Source organism: Pseudophryne corroboree, chromosome 9 (genome assembly GCF_028390025.1).
Source record: "Pseudophryne corroboree isolate aPseCor3 chromosome 9, aPseCor3.hap2, whole genome shotgun sequence".
NCBI lineage: Eukaryota > Metazoa > Chordata > Amphibia > Anura > Myobatrachidae > Pseudophryne > Pseudophryne corroboree.
Window position 1 is genome coordinate 167,068,123 of NC_086452.1, and position 20,176 is coordinate 167,088,298.

General features: G+C 49.0%; 1 protein-coding gene across 1 annotated transcript in view; it reads right to left on the reverse strand.

Moving 5' to 3' along the window:
* Positions 1-17,606, reverse strand: part of LRRC8C (leucine rich repeat containing 8 VRAC subunit C) — a 117,143-nt gene extending 99,537 nt beyond the window's left edge. Inside the window, exon 1 of the mRNA XM_063939937.1 lies at positions 17,296-17,606. The gene's annotated coding sequence lies outside the window, so the exon portion shown is untranslated. The remainder of the gene's footprint in view (positions 1-17,295) is intronic.
* Positions 17,607-20,176: the final 2,570 nt, after the last annotated feature.

The following is a 20,176-nucleotide window of genomic DNA, read 5'->3' on the forward strand; positions in this document are numbered from 1 at the left end:
GGAGGAAACACATACACTGACTGGAACACCCACGGCGTTACCAGAGCGTCCACAGCTATTGCCTGAGGGTCTCTTGACCTGGCGCAATACCTGTCCAGTTTTTTGTTGAGGCGAGACGCCATCATGTCCACCTTTGGTTTTTCCCAACGGTTCACAATCATGTGGAAGACTTCTGGATGAAGTCCCCACTCTCCCGGGTGTAGATCGTGTCTGCTTCCCAGTTGTCCACTCCCGGAATGAACACTGCTGACAGTGCTATCACATGATCTTCCGCCCAGCGAAGAATCCTTGCAGCTTCTGCCATTGCTCTCCTGCTTCTTGTGCCGCCCTGTCTGTTTACGTGGGCGACTGCCGTGATGTTGTCCGACTGGATCAACACCGGCTGACCATGAAGTAGGGGTTTTGCCAGGCTTAGAGCATTGTAAATCGCTCTTAGCTCCAGTATATTTATGTGAAGAGACATCTCCAGGTTTGACCATACTCCCTGGAAGTTTCTTCCCTGTGTGACCGCTCCCCAGCCTCTCAGACTGGCATCCGTGGTCACCAGGACCCAGTCCTGTATGCCGAATCTGCGGCCCTCTAACAGATGAGCACTCTGCAACCACCACAGAAGAGACACCCTTGTCCGTGGCGACAAGGTTATCCGCTGATGCATCTGCAGATGCGATCCGGACCATTTGTCCAGCAGATCCCACTGAAAAGTTCGTGCGTGGAATCTGCCGAATGGAATCGCTTCGTAAGAAGCCACCATCTTTCCCAGGACTCTTGTGCATTGATGCACAGACACTTTCCCTGGTTTTAGGAGGTTCCTGACAAGTTCGGATAACTCCTTGGCTTTCTCCTCCGGAAGAAACACCTTTTTCTGAACCGTGTCCAGAATCATTCCCAGGAACAGCAGACGTGTCGTCGGGGTCAATTGAGATTTTGGAAAATTCAGAATCCACCCGTGCTGTTGCAGCACTATTTGGGTTAGTGCTACTACGTCCCCCAGCTGTTCCCTGGACCTTGCCCTTATCAGGAGATCGTCCAAGTAAGGGATAATTAATACGCCTTTTCTTCGTAGAAGAAACATCATTTCGGCCATTACCTTGGTAAAGACCCGAGGTGCCGTGGACAATCCAAACGGCAGCGTCTGAAACTGATAATGACAGTTTTGCACCACGAACCTGAGGTACCCTTGATGTGAAGGGCAAATTGGGACATGCAGGTAAGCATCCTTGATGTCCAGGGACACCATAAAGTCCCCTTCTTCCAGATTCGCTATCACTGCTCTGAGTGACTCCATCTTGAACTTGAATTTTTGTATGTACAGGTTCAAAGATTTCAGATTTAGAATAGGTCTTACCGAGCCGTCCGGCTTCGGTACCACAAAGTGTGGAATAATACCCCTTTCCCTGTTGTAGGAGGGGTACCTTGACTATCACCTGCTGAGAATACAGCTTGTGAATGGCTTCCAATACCGTCGCCCTGTCTGAGGGAGACGTTGGCAGAGCAGACTTTAGGAACCGGCGAGGGGGAGACTTCTCGAATTCCAACCTGTAACCCTGAGATATTATCTGCAGGATCCAGGGGTCCACCTGTGAGTGAGCCCACTGTGCGCTGAAATTCTTGAGTCGACCCCCCAACGCTGAGGGCTTTGCAGAAGCCGGGGGGGGGGGCTTCTGCTCCTGGGAAGAAGCTGCTTGGTGCACTCTCTTACCCTTTCCTTTGCCTCGGGGCAAATATGACTGTCCTTTCGCCCGCTTGTTCCTATAGGAACGAAAGGACTGCGGCTGAAAAGACGGTGTCTTTTTCTGTTGGGAGGGGACCTGAGGTAAAAAGGTGGATTTCCCGGCTGTTGCCGTGGCCACCAAATCCGGTAGACCGACCACAAATAATTCCTCCCCCTTATACGGCAATACTTCCATATGCCGTTTGGAATCCGCATCACCTGACCATTGTCGCGTCCATAAACTTCTTCTGGCAGATATGGACATCGCACTTACTCTCGATGCCAGAGTGCAAATATCCCTCTGTGCATCTCGCATATATAGAAATGCATCCTTTAAATGCTCTATAGTCAGTAAAATACTGTCCCTATCCAGGGTATCAATATTTTCAGTCAGGGAATCCGACCAAACCACCCCAGCACTGCACATCCATGCAGAGGCGATGGCTGGTCGCAGTATAACACCAGTATGAGTGTATATACTTTTCAGGGTAGTTTCCAGCCTCCTATCTGCTGGATCCTTGAGGGCAGCCGTTTCAGGAGACGGTAACGCCACTTGTTTTGATAAGCGTGTGAGCGCCTTATCCACCCTAGGGGGTGTTTCCCAGCGCGCCCCAACCTCTGGCGGGAAAGGATATAATGCCAATAACTTCTTTGAAATTAGCAGTTTTCTATCGGGGTTAACCCACGCTTCATCACACACTTCATTCAATTCGTCTGATTCAGGAAAAACTACAGGTAGTTTTTTCAGACCCCACATAATACCCCTTTTTGTGGTACATGCAGTATCAGAGATATGTAAAGCCTCCTTCATTGCCGTGATCATATAACGTGTGGCCCTACTGGAAAATACGTTTGTTTCTTCACCGTCGACACTAGATTCGGTGTCCGTGTCTGGGTCTGTGTCGACCGACTGAGGTAAAGGGCGTTTTACAGCCCCTGACGGTGTCTGAGACGCCTGTACAGGTACTAACTGGTTTGCCGGCCGTCTCATGTCGTCAACTGATTTTTGTAATGTGCTGACATTATCACGTAATTCCATAAATAAAGCCATCCATTCCGGTGTCGACTCCCTAGGGGGTGACATCACCATTACCGGCAATTGCTCCGCCTCCACACCAACATCGTCCTCATACATGTCGACACACACGTACCGACACACAGCAGACACACAGGGAATGCTCTTATCGAAGACAGGACCCCACTAGCCCTTTGGGGAGACAGAGGGAGAGTTTGCCAGCACACACCCAAGCGCTATAAATATATAGGAACAACCCTATAGAAGTGTTGTCTCCCTTATAGCAGCTTAATATATATCAAAAACGCCAAAAAAAGTGCCCCCCCCTCTCTTTTTTATCCTGTTTCTGTAGTGCAGTGCAGGGGAGAGTCCTGGGAGCCTTCCTCGCAGCGGAGCTGAGCAGGAAAATGGCGCTGTGTGCTGAGGAGATAGGCCCCGCCCCCTATTTCGGCGGGCTCTTCTCCGGAGTTTGTGAGACCTGGCAGGGGTTAAATACATCCATATAGCCCCAAGGGCTATATGTGATGTATTTTTTAGCCAGAACAAGGTATTCTCATTGCTGCCCAGGGCGCCCCCTGCAGCGCCCTGCACCCTCCGTGACCGCTGGTGTGAAGTGTGTGACAACAATGGCGCACAGCTGCAGTGCTGTGCGCTACCTCATGAAGACTGAAAAGTCTTCTGCCGCCGGTTTCTGGACCTCTTCGCTTTTCGGCATCTGTAAGGGGGTCGGCGGCGCGGCTCCGGGACCGGACTCCATGGCTGGGCCTGTGTTCGATCCCTCTGGAGCTAATGGTGTCCAGTAGCCTAAGAAGCCAATCCATCCTGCACGCAGGTGAGTTCACTTCTTCTCCCCTAAGTCCCTCGTTGCAGTGAGCCTGTTGCCAGCAGGACTCACTGAAAATAAAAAACCTAAAAACTTTTTCTAAGCAGCTCTTTAGGAGAGCCACCTAGATTGCACCCTGCTCGGACGGGCACAAAAACCTAACTGAGGCTTGGAGGAGGGTCATAGGGGGAGGAGCCAGTGCACACCACCTGATCCTAAAGCTTTATTTTTGTGCCCTGTCTCCTGCGGAGCCGCTAATCCCCATGGTCCTGACGGAGTCCCCAGCATCCACTAGGACGTTAGAGAAATATAATAATATAGAAATCAGTTTTTTAAATCTTTGATCAAAAATAAATTTTCAGTAACACTTTAGAATTTTATGACTGGAACAGCTAACATTTGCCTTTATTTTGGTCTTTTATCTGGATTCTTGAACTCCCTTCATAAATCTGCAACACTCCACATGCCATAAAAATCTTGGCAGAGGTAAACAAGTGAGTAAATATATTGGAAAGCCATAAAGGCCTCTAATGCATGTACTGCAGATATAACACTTCCTTTGATATAAATGGCTGCAGCAAAGTAATAGGCACTTCCCTTGAGAATATCTGCTCTTCATTCTTCCACAGAGATTATTGCAAAGATGATGATGTATATAAACTAAAAAATAAACTAGACATATTGTTTACTTTAACTAAAACTTCTAAAAGAGGCTCAACAAAGGAATCTTCTGTTTCTCATTAGCAGACTCCAGTTTTTCCGGGTTCTAAATCCAAATGAAACTTCTGTTTTAAGCATAAACAAGGTAGGCAAGGTCTCACACCAGTCCCTACAGAACGTCTTCAAAGACAGGATATATTTCCCTGTAAGCCAGCGGTTCCCAAATGCAGTCCTCAAGGCACCACAACAGTCCAGGTTTTAAGGATATCCATGCTTAGGCACAGGTGATTTAATTAGTACCTTAGTCAGTTTGATTATACCATCTGTGCAAAAGCAGGGATATCCCTAAAACCTGGACTGTTTAATTATATATTACCTTTCCATTCTATTACAGACAACGGAAACCACATCCTGCATCATTATCTGAGTTTGATACAGGACAAGAGATGAGATTTCAAAACAAAGCAGATGACTTCTACTGCTGTGACTCTCCCACTGACACGGGTGGTGGATGCGGGCTATGGGCCTGATTCAGTAAGGAACGCAAATTTAGCAAATCGCAATTCGGCCAATTATCGAACAACTGCGCATGCATAGCGTTCACATTGCGCATGTGCTAGCAAAAACAGCGACTAAAAATGCATACACATTGTGATCGCAATGCAGCCGCTGTTTGAGTGACAGGAAGCTGGCGTTTCTGGGCAGAAACCCGCCGTTTCTGGGTGTGTCTGAAAAAACGCAGGCGTGCCCAGGCGTTTTTAAGGAGGGCCTCTGATGTCAGCGATGACCACTTCCAGCCTCTTGTTTAACAAAAATTGTGGACGACCTTGCCTGGCGCAGATAGAAAAAATCTTCGATGTTCCAGCAATTGCGTATAATGATTTTGCGATCAGACCGCATATTTCGATGCATTCGCAATTTTCCAATGGGCGTTTTTTCACTATTTCTGGGTGGCAACTATTTGACCGCAGAAACTGCATTTTAGCAGAAACTGCAATCCTTACTGAATTAGGCCCTATATGCATAGACACACCAGCTTTCAGACGTATTCTGTTATACCAGGGACATGGCTGGTGCAAGTGGTAAGTGATCATGATGACGGCTATGACCAAGCATGCGGATTGGGCCAGTCTGCTCACAAAGATGTGCGCGGGTTAGAATTTGTATTCTGGCACAGAATTACAGAAAAGACGTAGGTTTGATGGATATATTTAAATGAAGAACACTTTAGTAATTTACTGTATACTAGGACTTGTGACTCATCTCTTGTGACTGTCAAGGTGTCTTTTTCTTCTAAGTCTCTCTCTCATCTCTCTCTCTTATGGTGCCCATACACTTTGTGCGATGCCCCACGATGCGACGGGCATCGCACCGGCAGTTCAGGTGCGATCAAATCGCACCTGAACTGCCAAAGTGGTTACCATGCGATCATGCGATAGATCACATGGTAATCACGTGATGGGCACGTCACCGCCGAGTGGGAGCGGCCTCTGGCCGCTCCTGGCGGGTTTCCATCGCACATCGCAGTGCGATATATCTCATGTGGGTTTAAAACCACATGCGATCGCACTGCGATGCGAGAAATATTATGTGCAGCACATAATATCTTGAGACGCGATATTCGACCGGCGTGCCCGCGCATCGCGTCTCAAGGTACCTAAAATGTGCATACAATCCTTCGATTTCTCTCACAGATGTGGTCGAAAAGGATAGCACAGATTATCTCATAAGTGTATGGGCTACATAACCCCTTTTCCACTGCAGCAAAAACTCGGGTTATTGCTGTGATAAGTCGGGAGTGGTTCACTGGAAAAGGGTTAACCCGGGTCCAGTGACCCAAGGATCCAACGCGGCTAGTTTGCGGGGTTGGCCCCAGGAAGGACCTGGGCTGCGGTGCAGTTTAAATGAGTATGCCGAATCGATGTGACCCGGCATCCATTTACAGCGCAGGGAGAGCCGGCACTAGGAGATGATCCCATCTCCAAGTGCCGACTCTGCTCACATGTCCAGTCACACTTGACCCAGCAATAAGGTGGGTCCAGCTGCCACTTTGAAAGGGGTCTCGGTCTCAGCTGGGTCACACCCAGATTGGACCCATGTACAAATACTGGGTACAATCTGGCATTTCAGTCTCTAAGGGGTATCTGTCATCTCTATAAGGGATCCGGTCTGAAGATCGACAGTGTCTAGGTCGACAATGTTTAGGTCGACCACTATAGGTCGACAGTCACTAGGTCGACATGGATGGAAGGTCGACAGGGTTTCTAGGTCAACATGTGCTAGGTCGACAGGTCTAAAGGTCGACATGAGTTTTTCAATTTATTTCTTTATTTATTTTTGGATTTTTTTCATACTTAACGATCCATGTGGACTACGATTGGAACGGTAAAGTGTGCCGAGCGAAGCGGTAGCGGAGCGAAGGCACCATGCCCGAAGCATGGCGAGCGAAGCGAGCCATGCGAGGGGACGCGGAGCACTAATTTGGGGTCCCGGTCACTTTACGAAGAAAACGACACAAAAAAAAATCCTCCTGTCGACCTTTAGACCTGTCGACCTAGCACATGTCGACCTTCCATCCATGTTGACCTAGTGACTGTCGACCTACAGTGGTCGACCTAAACATTGTCGACCTAGGCACTGTCGATAAAACGAACCACACCCCTCTATAACCCTCCTGTCTCATATTTGCCCCCCCCCTCCCCCCCCCCCCCACATTTATCCTCTCTCTTAGATCTGTCCCACCCTCCCAAGGCACAAGTATTGACATACTCCGACAGAACAGAGTGCTGAATTGAATAGCTCTGGGACCTACTTGCCAGCACTTTTCACATCCTGGTGAATTGATTTTATATTTTGGTACAGTAAATGCAAGTACTCAAAACACACTGGAACATAATATGTAAAGTTCAAGCAGGAATAATATATTCACCATAACTCAATGTAGCTATTTGTTAAACTCAGAACCTTTCAAACTGATGGGAAGGAGATACATACAGTATCTCCTTCCCATCAGTTTGAAAGGTTCTGAGTTTAACAAAGAGCTACCTTGAGTTATGGTGAGTGTTATAGATTTACAATCCCTAGTTTACAAAGCTCTTATTCACCATCAAGGTAAATAATATCCAGAATTGTCTGACAAAATGAAAATTGTCTGAATGGAGTCTATCAGAGATTGTTAAAAACTTCAAAAGGCTTTCAAAATACTTTTAAATGTCACCTGGAATAGTTATTGATTGCACTTCATCATATCTAGGCACACAGTCCTTTCACGTTCCTAATGATCATGCTCTGGACTGAAGGAACAGTGCTGAACGTGTCCAAGGGTGCTATGGTTAGTCTCCATGGCAACTGCAAAGGACTCATTTTGTGATCAGCACGAATGTGGTTTGAGAAATACTGTAGTGAATACTGGACTGAAAGGAAAAAGGATACGCTGGAGGGTTTTCTGAATGTCACTTCCCAGCATCCCTGTTTGATGTGTCTGAACACATAGCTGCATGACTCTGCACTGACTGTGTGGGACATTTTGGACATACAAGACTGTATATTCAGCGTCTTCATAATTCTATAATTGGACTAACAGTAGCTGCAATAAGTTATACTATTAAAGCTCATTCACACATTTGTGTTGGAAGAGTGGATCACAATGCTTGGAATCACACAATGTAGATACACTGTCACCAAGTTTTAAATGTGCTTTTCATATGTTGAGCTGTAACAATAACACCCTATTGTACTACTAGCACATGTTAATGTATGAGAAATATTGTGCTAAAATTTTGAACAAAATATTTACGTTTAAAGGGTAATGCACTTTGTTAACAAGTGCCCGTGACATTAGATACTGAACCACCAAAATTATATATCAAATAGGTAATATGAACTCTCCACTGTGCAACAATACTATGGCACACTTATGAACAGATAAATAAGCAAGTGTTTCTGATCAATATTAAAAACCTACAAATATCTTATGTAGTAGTCCCGAGATATTTAAAGTTAAAAAAAATACAAAAAATAGCAGGATTTGAACACTGACAATTTAGTAAATTATTATTATTTATTTAGTGCATGTATGTTCAGCGGTTCTGTACAATCAGGGAGTAATGCTGGGTACACTATGCTGATCACTTGACTGAATGGATTCAACGCTCCTGTCCCTGGGGCGTTTATCCGCTCAGTGTAACCCCTGGTGACCCTGTACACACTGAACTAGAAATAGCTCAGGGTGTATGTTTTTTCATGGGATTGGGAGGGCGGCATATAAAATATTAAACTGTATATCAGATACCGACCTCCCGATTTGACCTTTGAGGAGCGTTTTAAGCCATTTATCGGCTAACGCTCCTGCATACACACTTATACCAATCAGCCAATATCAATTGTATAGGTGTGTACCCAGTTTAAAACTGAACATACAGAGACAGATGTACTAAGCCTTGGAGGGTGATAAAGTAGAGAGAGATAAAGTACCAACCAATCAGCTCCTAAAGGGGGGTACTCACGGAGCGATATTCTAAGCAATCTGACTAGATTGCTTAGAATATCGGCAGGATCGCTCCGTGTGTAGCCCCCTCGGCGATAGCGATGCGCGGCCCCGCACATCGCTATCGCCGCTGCTAGATTGGCCTGCATGCAGGCCAATCTAGCGGGTCGCTCACTTCACCCGCTGGGTGAAGTGAGCGGCCCCCCCCCGTCTCCCCCCGCACGCTCAGCACAGATCGCGCTGTGCTGAGCGGCAGGAGAGATGTGTGCTGAGCGGTTTGCTCAGCACGCATCTCTCCTTGATCGGCCCGTGAGTACTGGGCTTAACTGTACTTTTTCAAACACACAGCCTGATAAATGGCAGTTAGGAGCTGATTGGCTGGAATTTCATCTCTCTCCACTTTATCACTCTCCAATGCTTAGTATTTCTCCCCCACAGTGAGAAACAAGATATTCAGTGAAATCAAAAGGTGAAAGAGCGCTGTTTACAGCAGAGATGCATTTCCCACTAGGCTCCTGAGCAGTAGCGGATCTTGCCACGGGCAAGCAGGACTTTTGCCCGGGGCGCCGCCTTCCGGAGGGCGCCGCACCATGGCAAGATCCGCTGCTGCTGTGGTGTCCCCCGCTGCCCGCTGTCCTGTGAAGGGAAACTAGACGCTACGCGTCTAGTTTCCCTTCGTGGGCTGCCCGCTGTGAAGGGAAACTAGACGCTACGCGTCTACTTTCCCTTCCTGGAGAGAACCTTAACTGTAATGATGTGCGGTGCGCGTTGACGTCATCGCGCACCGCACACCAAAGGTCCTCTCCACGAAGGGAACTAGACGCTTAGCGTCTAGTTTTCCTTCGTGGAGGGGACCTTTGCTGTGCGGTGCGCGATGACGTCATCGCGCACCGCACATCCTACTACAGTACAGGGGGCGTAACTGACCACGCCCCCTGTATGAAGCCACGCCCCCTAATGCCGCCCGGTGCGCAAGAAGCCCCGGAACCGGCCCTGCTCCTGAGGCACGTGTATGGGGTAACACTTGCTGGGCAGAGGGGGTGGCGCGGAACAGCAGAGATGCATTTCCCACTAGGCTCCTGAGACACGTGTATGGGGTGACATTTGCTGGGCGGGGGGACGCGGTACAGCAGAGATGCATTTCCCACTAGGCTCCTGAGACACGTGTATGGGGTGACACTTGCTGGGCGGGGAAAAGCGGTACAGCAGAGATGCATTTCCCACTAGGCTCGTGAGACACGTGTATGGGGTGACACTTGCTGGGCGGGGGGACGCGGTACAGCAGAGATGCATTTCCCACTAGGCTCGTGAGACACGTGTATGGGGTGACACTTGCTGGGCGGGGGGACGCGGTACAGCAGAGATGCATTTCCCACTAGGCTCGTGAGACACGTGTATGGGGTGACACTTGCTGGGAGGGAGGGGGGGGAGCACGGTACAGCAGAGATGCGTTTCCCACTAGGCGCATGAAGCACATGTATGGGGTGTCACTTGCTGGGCGGGGCGCGGTACAGCAGAGATGCATTTCCCACTGGGCTCATGAGGCACGTGCATGGGGTGACACTCGCTGGGCAAGGGGGGGGGGGGGTGGAACGCGGTAAAGCAGAGATGTATTTCCCACTAGGCTCCTGAGACACATGTATGGGGTGTCACTTGCTGGATGTGGCGTGGTACAGCTGAGATGCATTTCCCACTAGGCTCCTGAGACACGTGTATGGGGTGACACTTGCTGGGCGGGGGAAAGCGGTACAGCAGAGATGCATTTCCCACTAGGCTCGTGAGACACGTGTATGGGGTGACACTTGCTGGGCGGGGGACGCGGTACAGCAGAGATGCATTTCCCACTAGGCTCGTGAGACACGTGTGTGGGGTGACACTTGCTGGGCGGGGGGACGCGGTACAGCAGAGATGCATTTCCCACTAGGCTCGTGAGACACGTGTATGGGGTGACACTTGCTGGGAGGGAGGGGGGGGAGCACGGTACAGCAGAGATGCGTTTCCCACTAGGCGCATGAAGCACATGTATGGGGTGTCACTTGCTGGGCGGGGCGCGGTACAGCAGAGATGCATTTCCCACTGGGCTCATGAGGCACGTGTATGGGGTGACACTCGCTGGGCAAGGGGGGGGGGTGGAACGCGGTACAGCAGAGATGTATTTCCCACTAGGCTCCTGAGACACATGTATGGGTGTCACTTGCTGGATGTGGCGTGGTACAGCTGAGATGCATTTCCCACTAGGCTCCTGAGACACGTGTATGGGGTGACACTTGCTGGACAGGGGGGGACGCAGTACAGCAGAGATGCATTTCCCACTAGGCTCCTGAGGCACGTGTATGCGGTGACACTTGCTGGGCAGGGGTGTGTGGCACGGAACAGCAGAGATGCATTTCCCACTAGGCTCCTGAGACAAGTGTCTGGGGTGTCATTTGCTGGGGGGGGGAAGCGGTACAGCAGAGATGCATTTCCCACTAGGCTCGTGAGACACGTGTATGGGGTGACACTTGCTGGGCGGGGGGACGCGGTACAGCAGAGATGCATTTCCCACTAGGCTCGTGAGACACGTGTATGGGGTGACACTTGCTGGGCGGGGGACGCGGTACAGCAGAGATGCATTTCCCACTAGGCTCGTGAGACACGTGTATGGGGTGACACTTGCTGGGAGGGAGGGGGGGGAGCACGGTACAGCAGAGATGCGTTTCCCACTAGGCGCATGAAGCACATGTATGGGGTGTCACTTGCTGGGCGGGGCGCGGTACAGCAGAGATGCATTTCCCACTGGGCTCATGAGGCACGTGTATGGGGTGACACTCGCTGGGCAAGGGGGGGGGGGTGGAACGCGGTACAGCAGAGATGTATTTCCCACTAGGCTCCTGAGACACATGTATGGGGTGTCACTTGCTGGATGTGGCGTGGTACAGCTGAGATGCATTTCCCACTAGGCTCCTGAGACACGTGTATGGGGTGACACTTGCTGGACAGGGGGGGACGCAGTACAGCAGAGATGCATTTCCCACTAGGCTCCTGAGGCACGTGTATGCGGTGACACTTGCTGGGCAGGGGTGTGTGGCACGGAACAGCAGAGATGCATTTCCCACTAGGCTCCTGAGACAAGTGTCTGGGGTGTCATTTGCTGGGGGGTGGGGGGGAGCGCAGTACAGCAGTCTCCCCTGCGTGAGAGCCCTGCTAGGCTATTGGTAAGATGATATTTTTTTACATTACAACTTTTTTCATTATTGGGTATAAGGGGGGGAATTTGCAGTAAATTGTGTTGTGGGAGGCGGTGGAGGGTGAGGAGTGGTCTGCTTTAGCAGGCAATAATGTTGTGCCTAGGGGCAGCCTGGTACCTACATTTGCCCTTTGTTTACAGTCTAAATGGCTTCTTTCTTCACTAAGCAATAGGGCCTTTGGCATCTTTATGGCTAAACTGGGACTACAAACCCAACCATTTCACGTCATCACTAGTGAGCCACAGGTGGCAAAGTCTGTCGTAAACAATCCAGTTAATTAAAAAATCAATCATAGAAACATACAATGTGACAGCAGATAAGAACCACCTGGCCCATCTAGTCTGCCCCTTTTTTTTTACCATATTTTTTATCTCAAACCTTATTTGATCCTTATTTCTTTGTAAGGATTTTCCCATGCATGTTTAAATTGCTCTACTGTCTTATCCTCTACCACCTCTGATGGGAGGCTATTCCACTTGTCCACTATCCTTTCTGTGAAGTAATTGTTCCTCAAATTTCCCCTGAACCTCCCCCCCTCCAGCCTCAGTGCATGTCCTCGTGTCCTATTGCTTCTCTTCATTTGAAGAATGTTTCCCTCCTGGACTTTGTTAAAGCCCTTGATATATTTGAAAGTTTCTATCATGTCCCCCCTTTCCCTTCTCTGCTCCAAACTATACATATTCAGATTTTTTTAGTCTTTCTGGTTATGTTTCGTGATGTAGGCCATGCACCATTTTAGTTGCCCCATGCAGTTCTTCAATATTGAACCTGTGACTATGGGGTCTATTTACTAAACCTTGGATGGAGATAAAGTACCAGCCAATCGGCTCCTAACTGACATTTCAAACTCAGTCTGAGACATGGCAGTTAGGAGCCAATTGGCTGGTACTTTATCTCCACCCAAGGCTTAATAAATGATGATACAGTCACTGTATCCATATCCAGCAGGCACCAGAATCAGTTGTAAAGTAAATGGGACAAGGAATCTTAGTAAATGTGCTGAGCACATGAACAGAACAGCAGTGTAAAACATGATATACACTAGTAAACATTACTTCACAGGTAACTGTATACCATTCCATAGCATACAAGACCATTCCATAGCATACAAGACCATTCCATAGCATACAAGACCATTCCATAGCGTACAAGACCATTCCATAGCACGGCAATAGTTTAAAAAAAGATTCAGCAACCCACGCAAACAGAGCAGATGCAGGGACACACTAACCAGGGTTATTACTCTTGGACATCTGTTCTGCTTGTAAAGCTAAATCCTTGAAAACGTATTAAGTCAGTGAATCTACCTGTGAACAGGCAACACAATGTAGCTACACACTGTAACACAGCAAAACACAACTGGGCGGGATGTACTAAGCGAAAAATGCGGTAAACTCCCTGTTTACCGCATTTTCCTGATGTACTAACCCCCGGCCGGCAGGACAGCGCCGCGGCGGGGTACGCCAGGTACGCCAGCTTTAGCTGGCGTACGTCCATAGAAGCCTATGGGCTTCTCTCCCGCGGCGCTGTGTGAGGGATCCGATCGGATCCCTCCCAGCATGCCCTGCGGCCGCCCCCGTCACCCCCGCGCATGCGCAGACTGACTCCTGGGGCCGAATCCCGGAAGTCAGGCTGCCGCTGCGCATCGCGGAGGACAGCTCTTATCGAAAGAGCTGTCCTCCGCAATGCTGATCGCATATGTTAGTACATATGCGATCAGCATCGTGGCGCAGGGCGGCGATGTACATTAGTACATCCCGCCCACTGTCCTTGCACAAGGACAGCACTTATAGGCCCTACACACTGGGCGATATCACTCAAAGATATGAACGATCTCATTCATTAATGAACGAGATACCGTTCATATCTTTGATTGTGGAGGCACCAGCGATGAACGATGCGCGGACCCGTGCTCGTTCATCGCTGGTGCCCCGTCGGCTGTGCATGCAGGCCAATATGGACGATCTCGTCCATATTTGCCTGCACTTCTATGGAGCCGTGTGATGGGGGGTGTGAAGTAACTTCACTCCCCCCGTCACTGCCCCCCCTGCCCCGGGTCACCCGTATCCGCCGTCGGGCAGCTCGGTGGCGGATCTTTAAATGTGTAGGGCCCTTTAGTCATTTGGTTGCTATATTGCATAGTTGCCGACTGTCCCTAATTTCCAGTGACAATCCCAGGTTTTAAAGCATTGTCCCTGGAATATGCTGTCCTTGGAAATGTCCCTATATTTCAATACCAAGTAAGTGCACAGTACAATATCTATCACTCTGATAATGTCATGCCATTAGCACTATTCTATTGTACCGAACATTTAATGGAGTATTTCAAAACGGAAAAGACATTATAACGAAGCTAAGTGAAAATATAATGACTGATATTGTAGTACATTAGAGCCATATACACCCTTTTGTGCTACAATCTTCCATCTACAGATGTGATGACACTTCTGCTGCTATCGCACCACAGACTTAGCCACTCCAAGGGTCCCACCAGACACCTTTTTCTAATGCGACACAAGTACAATACAGGGGTACGCCATCTACCGCCGCTGGCATTTTATGTACTTTTGTGTGCGACTAATTAAGGGGGACATGTACTAAGCAGTGATAAAAGTGGAGAAGTGAGCCAGTGGAGAAGTTGCCCATGACACCCAATCAGCTGCTCTGTATATGTTTATAGTATGCAAATTATAACTGTTACGTCAATGCTGATTGGTTGCCATGGGCAACTTCTCTACTGGCCCACTTTTCCACTTTTATCACTGCTTAGTAAATGTCTCTCAAATCTTGGTACAAAAGGCAGAAGATAGAGAACAACCCACGCCGTGCCACGCATCGTTATACAACTTTATACCAAGTCTTTGTGACAAAAGTACTATTCTAGTGTGACTGGTACACTGAGCAACTTTGTGTGTAGCTACAATGTGAATAACATAACATTTAGGAGGATGTGGGATCATCAAATCAACAGTGTCTAGGTCGACCACTATAGGTCGACAGTCACTAGGTCGACAGGGTTGGAAGGTCGACAGGGTCTCTAGGTCGACATGTGCTAGGTCGTCAGGTCAAAAGGTCGACATGAGTTTTTGTGGTTTTTTTTTGGGGGGGGGGGGGGGTCGTTTTCTGCGTACAGTGACCGGGAAGCCGAATTAGTGCACCGTGTTCCCTCGCATGGCTCGCTTCACTCGCAATGCTTCGGGCAAGGTGCCTCGCTTCGCTCGTCACAGATTACCATTCCAATCGTAGTCCACGTGGATCGTTAAGTATGAAAAAGTTCAAAAAAAGAATTTTTTTTTTTAAAAACTCATGTCGACCTTTTGACATGTCGACCTAGAAACCCTGTCAACCTTCCAACCCTGCCGACCTAGTGACTGTCGACCTATAGTGGTCGACCTAGACAGTGTCGATCTTCAGACCAGATCCCATTTAGGAAAAAAAGTACTTCTCATAAGGGAATAGCTACCTGTGTCTAAGGGGTCTATGTACTAAGTCACACCAAGCCTCTCACGCCACTGGGTGAATGAGGGGAACGTACATATGTGGCATTGCCTTATTCTGCTGTGTGGTGTCACAAGACTCAGGTACCAATGCAGCTCAGTCCCTTGAAGTACAATTCAACACGTGCGTCTGTGCATTCCTTTCAGCTCACCACATAGTCTGCATTGTATCTAGATTATCATGGTACTCCCCTGATTCCTTTACATCTGATGTAACGGTGCAGCCCCCACTACAGTCCCAGTCCCCGAGTGTGGCAGACATCACACAGTGACTAGCATAGCATGCTGCTTTGAGTACACATGGTGTGCAGTCAGTGTGCAGGGCATCACACAGTGACTAGCATAGCATGTCGCTATAAGTATTCATGGTGTGCAGTCAGTGTGCAGAGCATCACACAGTGACCAGCATAGCATGCCGCTATAAGTATTCATGATGTGCAGTCAGTGTGCAGAGCATCACACAGCGACCAGCATAGCATGCCGCTATAAGTATTCATGATGTGCAGTCAGTGTGCAGAGCATCACACAGCGACCAGCATAGCATGCCGCTATAAGTAAATATGGTGTGCAGTCAGTGTGCAGAGCATCACACAGCGACCAGCATAGCATGTCGCTATAAGTATTCATGATGTGCAGTCAGTGTGCAGAGCATCACACAGCGACCAGCATAGCATGCCGCTATAAGTAAATATGGTGTGCAGTCAGTGTGCAGAGCATCACACAGCGACCAGCATAGCATGTCGCTATAAGTATTCATGGTGTGCAGTCAGTGTGCAGAGCATCACACAGTGACCAGCATAGCATGCCGCTATAAGTATTCATGGTGTGCAGTCAGTGTGCAGAGCATCACACAGCGACCAGCATAGCATGTCGCTATAAGTATTCATGGTGTGCAGTCAGTGTGCAGAGCATCACACAGCGACCAGCTTAGCATACTGCTATAAGTACACATGGAGCGCAGTCAGTGTACAGAGCATCACACAGCGACCAGCATAGCATACTGCTATAAGTACACATGGAGCACAGTCAGTGTGCAGAACATCACACAGCGACCAGCATAGCATACTGCTATAAGTACATGGAGAACAGTCAGTCATGCTGCTATAAGCACACGGAGCGCAGTCAGTGTGCAGGTCATCACACAGTGGCCAGCATAGCATGCCGCTATAAGTACACATGGAGCGCAGTCAGTATGCAGAGCATCACACAGCGACCAGCATAGCATGCTGCTATAAGTACATGGAGTGCAGTCAGTGTGCAGAGCATCACACAGTGACCAGCTTAGCATACTGCTATAAGTACACATGGAGCGCAGTCAGTGTACAGAGCATCACACAGCGACCAGCATAGCATACTGCTATAAGTACACATGGAGCACAGTCAGTGTGCAGAACATCACACAGCGACCAGCATAGCATACTGCTATAAGTACATGGAGAACAGTCAGTCATGCTGCTATAAGCACACGGAGCGCAGTCAGTGTGCAGGTCATCACACAGTGGCCAGCATAGCATGCCGCTATAAGTACACATGGAGCGCAGTCAGTGTGCAGAGCATCACACAGCGACCAGCATAGCATGCTGCTATAAGTACATGGAGTGCAGTCAGTGTGCAGAGCATCACACAGTGACCAGCATAGCATGCCACTATAAGTACATGGAGCGCAGTCAGTGTGCAGAGCATCACACAGTAACCAGCATAGCATGCCACTATAAGTACATGGAGCGCAGTCAGTGTGCAGAGCATCACACAGTGACCAGCATAGCATACCGCTATAAGTACATGGAGTGCAGTCAACAGGCAGAGCATCACACAGCCCTGCAGCCCCCTATACACACCCGGCAAAGTTTAGAGAGGTTCAGCTGACCTCACTCACCCTGATCCAGACTGTAGAAGAATCCGTTGAATCAGCTTGTACTCATCTCTCCTTGTGAGACCATATGGCAGGGAATGAGCTGCTCGAGGAATGCCTCCCTGTACCCAGCCTGCTGGCTCCCCCTCTCTCTCTCACAACTCCAGCAGCTTTTCCTGCCTTCCTCTCCTGCATTACGCCGGTGCAGTGCACATCCCAGTAGTGACGCGCATACGCCCCCACCCCGCTGCTGCCACCAGGCAGAGAGGAGGGGGCTAGAGAGGGGGTCCTTTCTCAGGACATGGCAGTGACACACAAGAGACTTTCCCCACCTCGTCCTTCCCCTTACATTCATCCGAAAACGTAATGTGCATGAAGGTGCAGGGTGTGGGAGCGAATATACATAGATAACAATATGAGGAAGAGTCTGGGCTATTAATAATATACCATTCCTCCCCGGGCAGAGTGTATTCAAGAAGAGGAGATACCAATGCCAGTCCCAAAAGTTATACACAATAACCTAACGGTAGATGCTAGAATCAAGTGGGCTAAGGACCTAACCCTGGCTGTGTGACACGAATAACACGAGTTATAAAATGTGTTCCTTTCTGCAGGGCATAGATGGAACTACCATCAGAACACTGGCAGTGTCTCTGCATAGTTTTAAATATTTAATTATATTTAAAAAAAAGCTAAGGTTATTTATCAAAGCTTGAGGAGAGATAAAGTTGTGAGAAATAAAGTACCAGCTAAACCATTTTTCAAACACGGGGGGTATTCATTCAATCGCTATTCTGCGCATTTGCAGATCAGCCGAATAGCGGCCGACTGCATGCATTGCGACCACATCGCGCATGGATAGGCTTTCACTATGCGATCGCACCTCGACATGATGCAATCACATAGCCATTGATATGCGGCGGGCATTATAGAGTGGCGACGCAGCGTTGGTGGGAAGTGGTTTGGGCAAACGCAGGCGTGTATGGATGGCGTTGCCTGTGATTCCTACATCCGGAAATTTTGCGCCGGTGCGCATGCGTGCATAAACTGGCTGCGTATGCAGGGGGGGTGGGGGGGGGGGGGCTACCGTTATTTCCTGATTTCTGCAATGTGATCACATTTGAAATGTGATCACATTGCTGGGTGGCGCTACACATGCCGGGCGGCTTCCCGCTTGCGATTTTACTGATGCTGAATAACCCCCCACAGCCTGTAAAATGTAAGGCAGAAGCTGACTGGCTAGTAATTTCTCTCTCTCTAGCTTTAATAACTACGCCCCTTAATATTTCTTTTTACATTTATACCGTAGTGCTTTTTATATACTTCCCTAACTAATAGGCCCTATACACTTGCCGACGTTTCCAATTTGGACGATGGTCGATTTCAACGATTAACGACCATCATCCAAATTGGCTTGGTATACAGAACGAGAGAAAACCAACGATGAACGACTGCGGGGATGCGCATCATTCATCGTTGGTTAATACACACTGGGGCTAATTAAGACCTGATCGCTGCTGTGCGTTTTCGCACAGCAAAGATCAGGTCTGAACTGCGCATGCCAGGCTGCCGGGCGGGAGGGAGTGGGCCGACGGAATTTGGCCGCCGTTTAGGGGGCGCGGTTTACGGGGCGCCAGTTTAGGGGGCGCTGTTTGCCCGCCGTCTAGGAGCCGCCATCCGGGCAATGCAGGCATGCCCGGGACCGTTGGGGAGGGTGGGCTGCGGCGGCTGCGTGATGTCACACGCAGCCGCTGCAACCCTCACAGCGACGGGTAGCTCCCTGCAGGAGCTGCACTGGTGTGGAGCTACTCTTCAAGTACAAAAGCATCGCCGCCCGTGCAATTATTTTGTACTTGTGTGACGGGGCAGGGCCTGACATGCGGGGCGGACTAGCCTTGTGCTGGGCGTCCCCCCGCATGTCTGGGAACGATTTATCGTTCATATTGGCTGCACACATCGGCAAGTGTGTAGGGCCCATAATATATTCATATAGTAGCAGTTTCCTTTGCAGAAAGTGTTTGGAATCAGTAAGGTTTGACAGTGTATTGTGAAGCTACATGCTATATTAATCAAATCACAATATTTGATAACTGTGTTGCGGGTTGATGTGTTTTGGGAACACATTTATGTTATATGCTGATTATGTTATTATTGTTGTTATTTACAAATATGTTAGGTTAAGTTCAGCTTCAGCACTATAAATAACATAAATGTATTTAATCTTAAATTATTCTTAGACTAACACCATGCACTGGCCGTGAATAACAATAAATCTCACATCTCATCTATATTCATTAACATAGGGGGTCATCCTGACCTGATCGCTCGCTGCAGTTCATCGCAGCGCAGTGATCAGATCAGAACTGCGCATGCGCTGGCACCGCAGTGCGCCGGCCCATGGCAGACATCCGACGGCTGTCGTTGCCTAGCGATCGCCTCTGCCTGATTGACAGGTAGAAGCGGTCGCTGGTCGGGAGGGGGCGGCGTTTGGCCGCCGTTTTGTGGCCATGGGACCGTGCTTGGAGCGGGCCGCAGCAGCTGCGTGACGTCACATGCAGACGCTGCGACCCAGGCAGCGACGAGTAACTCCCCGGGCAGCTACAGGAGCTGTGCTGGCTGGGAGTTACTCGTACTTGTGCGGGGTAAGCCGGCCTGACATGCGGGGCATCCCCCCGCATGTCAGTGTAAGTGATCGTAGCTGTGCTGCTACGATCATGGCGGAATGACCCCCATAGTCTTCACTTGTGTGCATCCTACTCTGGTCAAATGCAGCAAGATAAATCATCTGGGTAACTATTGTTCAATTCAAATAATCTACACTTAAGAATTTTCTAAATTGCTCAACAAATGTATAACTTGTAGTATGTAACTTGTGCAGAGCCCTGATTTCTGAGCTTAGTACTAC